The sequence below is a fragment of the Limulus polyphemus genome, unplaced genomic scaffold, assembly GCF_000517525.1.
Source record: "Limulus polyphemus unplaced genomic scaffold, Limulus_polyphemus-2.1.2 Scaffold5241, whole genome shotgun sequence".
NCBI classification, from domain to species: domain Eukaryota; kingdom Metazoa; phylum Arthropoda; class Merostomata; order Xiphosura; family Limulidae; genus Limulus; species Limulus polyphemus.
The window spans coordinates 12,315-17,767 of NW_013670851.1; the positions used below are offsets into that span (position 1 = coordinate 12,315).

Below are 5,453 nucleotides of genomic sequence, written 5' to 3' on the forward strand. Positions count from 1 at the left end.
TAATGACTAAACCATATCACACTTGCAAGCACTTACATAAGGACATTCTACATCTTCAAACTGTTTTACTAATTCAAGCACTAGGATACACATACACTGCTCATAAAATACAGTTGCAGTCTCATAAAATGTGTTTCCTTTAAAATAAATATTTACAGATTACGTTGACTATTATCATTTTCTCTTATGAAGTTATTCTCTCCCAAAAAAAAAGAAGAAATTATATGGATTTTTGTAATAATAAAATATGAGAAATTATCATCTTTTACCAATCACAAATTCCAGGTCAGTGGGTTTTTGCATTAGCTGGTCTAAGTCTGAGTGCCCAGTTCCTTCTTTCAATGCCATCATTCCACACCGGTGAGAAGAACAGTGCCCATCATTAGGTTTTGCCACCCCAGCATATTGTCGATACCCTTTTGAAACTATAGGGTAGGTATCTACAAACTATATATGAAGAAAAAAAAACTGTCACTTTCACAACTTCAGTTCTGTAATCTGTCCAACTTGAATAATCTAGAAAAATCTAAAAACCAACCTATCAAGTTAACTTTGAAGTAGGAAAGATGAATTGAGGGATTATTATGCTAGGTATAGCAGTGACATTTGTAAAAGTTCTGTACACTTACTGTTTATTGTTTTACACTGTAAGGTATTTAAGACCAATTAATCTGAACTTACAGAATTATAAATATTACTTACTTTACACTTTCAGTTTACATAGATGAGATTCCTTTATTCAAACAAACAACTGGAGTCTCATGATTTTAAAAACATTCTATGGATATGCTACAGTCCACTTTATCACAAGAAAAGCACCTATAAATTTCATACATTCTTTGCTTATTTATAACTTCCTTAATCTATTTAATATTTAGCTTAATTTAACAAACAAAAAATAAACATTCACAACTTATTTCACAACAATAGTTTTTAAGTATTATCACATAAGACATTTGCTGTTCAACAATACAACTGATTAAAAAATATAACAATTGATAAATGTTGGTAATTAAACAAAAACACCTTCCTGTTATATTCTTAAGATATAATATTGTATATTAATGCTTGATAGTACCTAGGAGATATATGCTAACAAAAAATAATTTGTTAACGTTAGAAAAACAGTCCTTATGACACAGTTCCAAACACTTTATGATTGAAGGTTTCTCATAATGTATATTACAGGATTATAAATATTAATACTAGAAATAAACAACCTTACAACATTTAATTAGACACTCAACATTTCACTTTACAACTTCTTCAGGAGCGTTCACCTAAACACAAACCAAAAGTGAAATAATTAACTGCTCCCTGTAGTAAACAAAATATCTATCAAGATTACAAAGTGAAATAACAAAAGGATAGGATAAAAAAACTAAAATGTCCCTATTTATGTGTGGCTGTAGTTGTTCAGTGAGAAGAGCTTCAATAAATTTCCTGTCATTGTATTTGGTGAGGATTTGTACAGAGAATGGTGGATTCAAGTCATGTGTGACTTGTCCGTGATTGGTTAATAAATGATCTGCAACTGAGCTTCTTTCATGTTGTTTAAAAAGAACATCAATATGTTCTCCTATCCTATGTACGTATGATGGCAGATCTTACAAGTAAGCTGATAAACAACATTGGAGACAAGCTCATCTTTAGATTGCAAACACATTTTTGTAAGACTGTTGACTTTATTACATTGTAAGGCAGTGTACTGAGATTTTGAAAGTTGGTTTTTTAGGGTTGAACCTGGCTGTTTTATAACTTTAATCGGCAGTTCAGATTTCCTGATTATAGTTTTTATTTTCTTGCAGATAGCTTCATCAATTAGAGGTGTTACAAAAATAACCTTTTTTGTGTTATCTTAAATAATGAGGACTAAAAATATGTATCTAAATACACTACAGGGTTCTAAATATATTTATTTGATATGTAAAATAAAACAAAATTGGTTTCAACTTACACTTTTATCAACATTAAATAGGGCAACTTCTCCTACTCTCATTGTCTTCAAACATTGCTCCCAAATTGGCATCTTAAATTTTTTCCCAAAGAGCAACACCATAGGACATCCTATCTTCTTGCTGTCATCAATTATCCTTTATCTTCATCTTCCACATCAAGTCTTCTGGTTTTAAAATGAAATGTAGCCTTAAAAAATTGTAAAAATTATAAATTAATGACATATTTGAAAACTTATTGCTTTGATCAAGATTGAAAGAACACTTACAGGGTAGAAAACAACCATAAACAAGCAAAGATCCATCTATTAACAGAGCATTATATTAAAATTTTAGTTCTGTTAAAACTTCTAGACCGTACCTTGTAGTGTTAACTCTTTCCGCATTTTTTTGACATTGTAATATCACTAAATACTATTGTCACGATGAAAGGTTCAAGTAATTTGAAGAAGGATGCAAGTAACTTTCTGCTGAGCAAAGCCCACTGCAACACTCATATGATCAGCACTCAAAAATACTGATTTCTTAGTATAAGCTATACAATTGTTAATAAGGATAATGCATTACTATTTTTCTATTCTATTTCTCAATACAAGTGGTAAGAACTATATACATTGTATAAGTGCACAATTATTAAAATGCAAGCAAAAAGGTGATATCTTAAGTGATATTTTTATCTTTTTAACCAAACAATATACAAGGTAAATGTCAGTCTTGATACCAAATAAACAAAAGTATTCTTCTGTGATTACCCATAAAAATTTCTAATAATAAATTCAAAATACATTTTTGGGATAAAAACTTCACAAATAATTTCTCAGGTGGTCGCCATATCCAGCAGAATTGGTCTGAATAAATTAAACTATCTTTAAGTTGCTAGCCAGTATTATTTACTTAGAAATATGACTAGTGGGAGCATAGCTAAGTAGACACATGATGCTCATGTGTAACACTGAAAACTCAAAAGACAAAATTTATTTTATATAAAATCTTAACATGATTATTTTCTCTCAAGAAATTTTAGAAAAAAATGCTAATGATCAAACATGTAAAATTTAATAATATTTTATGTGCTCTATATAGTTACATTTCTAAGTATTATATATATGCATAGATAATCATCATAATGCAGGGCTGGTAATTCACAGGGGCCACAACAGCAATTGTCACTGTATTTATCAAAATGGCTGTGATGCCCTCAGAAAATCCATGGCCATGAAGGTCACCCTTCAGTATCTCTTTGGTCATCATGCCCTCATGAGAAAACCACCGGGAATCACAAACACTGGACCTACAACCTACAGAAACTACCTTGTTACAAATAGTATATCACATGAAATGCATCTAGTGGAGGGAGTGAAGTTTTCACTTTGATCAGCTGTAAAATATCAGTGCAGTTTGTTGAGTAATACCATACTGCAGGCTGTTAGTAGTAGCAAGAATTAAGCATGTGACTGCAAATACTCCTTACATTAAACATGCCAAAAAAGGAACAAGTTAAGAGGGAGAGTGTCATAAAACCTTTTTCTGTGACAGCCAAGTGCCAGAAATTGGAACATTTTTTTCATTGCCGAATATGTAGGTTACATCCTGATTTTTTACATATTGAATGGAAATCGAATATGTCAATAATTCAGCTCGATAAATTATATGTGCAAACTCAACAAAAGCTTAAGCCTACTATAATAGCTAACTAGGGTGAAAATTATTGAATCACAAGTAGCAAGTTGCACAATACAATGTGTGATGATGCAAGATTTATAGGTTATAATCATGTGCTATACTGTATTGCAGGCCTAGTTTACTGTTCATTGGCACTAGCCTTCATTAGAAGTTATGCAAAAAAATACTAGTAGTAGTAGTAATACTGTTTGTTATTTCAAGCCAAAAGCGTTATTATTATTGATGTTCCCATTACAAGAGAGTAATTCAAAAGCATATTTTTTTTTATCTTAAAGCTGATATACTGTTACTTCTTAAGTCTCACTGGTTAAAATTAATACTTACCTACCTGATAAACATAATCTGGAAAGATAGGACAGCTTCCCAAGCCCCCAATGAAAAAATTAATGCCATATTTACTAAACTAATTGGGAAAGTCATTTCTATTCCATCAACATTAATGTATACTGTGGCCTTAGTGGTCTACAGTGAATTTTTTTTTTGGCCTTGGTGCTTTTGAAGATGAGAGAAAATCTAAGGTCAAATGGCCTTGCCCTAAAAATGGCGAATTTCCTGGCCTAATAATGCACAATGTCAGGTTATATTTCAAAACGTTCTTGAACTTGGCTGAAGGTAGTTTCCTGGACTCCTATCAGAAGGAGGAGAAGAGTCACCTTCCTTCATGTACAACTCAAACTTACACCACTGACTAATAAATGCTTTAAAAGTTTAGGATCAAGTGGCAAAGACTTGATTTTTAAAAATGATTAACAGTAGGGAGGTTGCTTGCTTTAACTGTCTGCCTCACCTATTACATGACTCAAACTTGCAAGGATGGAAGATTGGTAAATTCACAAGTTCAGGGTTTAGCTCTTTCATCTTAATTGTTATTTAGCATAAAAATTAAATTTCAGATGCTTATTAATTAACTTTCTCTGTACATATTAGGATTATCATATGAATTATTGGTTATCCATTCAAGCTAAACAACTCTGTAATTATCCATTGGAAGATGCTACAATTAAAAAGGTTAATTGATAAAGTTTCAAACTAGGTAAAGACTAAATAATATTAAAGCAGTTTTTAAATAAACTATAGAGAAATAAAAACAAAGTTTAAATTGGTCTTTACTTCACTTGTACAAATCAAATGTTAATAACATTCAATAACAAACATGATTAAGTTTACGAATTTACCTTACTACCATCTTGCCAGTCAGGAGTCTTTCCACGTCCAGCATGTAATACTTTCTTTTTGAATCCTACTAGCTTATCACATTCTTCCCACATGTTGTACAACAATTTTCTTTAGCCTATTTTTTGGGCGTTGATGTTAGCAAGTTAAATGTACAGAACACTTCGGAATGACGTTCTATTCTACACGTAGGCCCAACTTACTACAAATACTAGTTATACAACTGACAACTACAAGTTATTATATCTGACTTATATTTATTATTATTATTTTTAAAAATTATTAATTATGAATACATGATTATGATTAATACACATTTTGTTTTTAGGAAAATCAAAAGGTGTAACTAACGTAACGTCGTAATTACAAAGAGTTCACAGTTAATATGTATTTAAAATTAAAACTAGTGCTATCACAAGCTAACTAAAACAACACTCAACAGCTTCTGTGAGCAAGATTCTTGCTCTTATTCCTTGTGCATAAACAAAATACACGCTCAAAAAATTATAGTAAAATGGCTTTTATTTTCTTTCTTTAGTTGTATAGAAACCATTAAAAGGCTGAGATCAAGTTCACAAACTTGTAAAAAGAAAAGGCTTTTTTTTTTTTAGTGTAATAAAAGGCTTAGTGTAATTTTTTTCG

The 5,453-nt window shown here is 30.9% G+C and overlaps 1 pseudogene; it reads right to left on the reverse strand.

Annotated features, from left to right (window-relative positions):
- Window positions 1-5,453, reverse strand: part of LOC106472313 — a 13,040-nt pseudogene extending 7,587 nt beyond the window's left edge.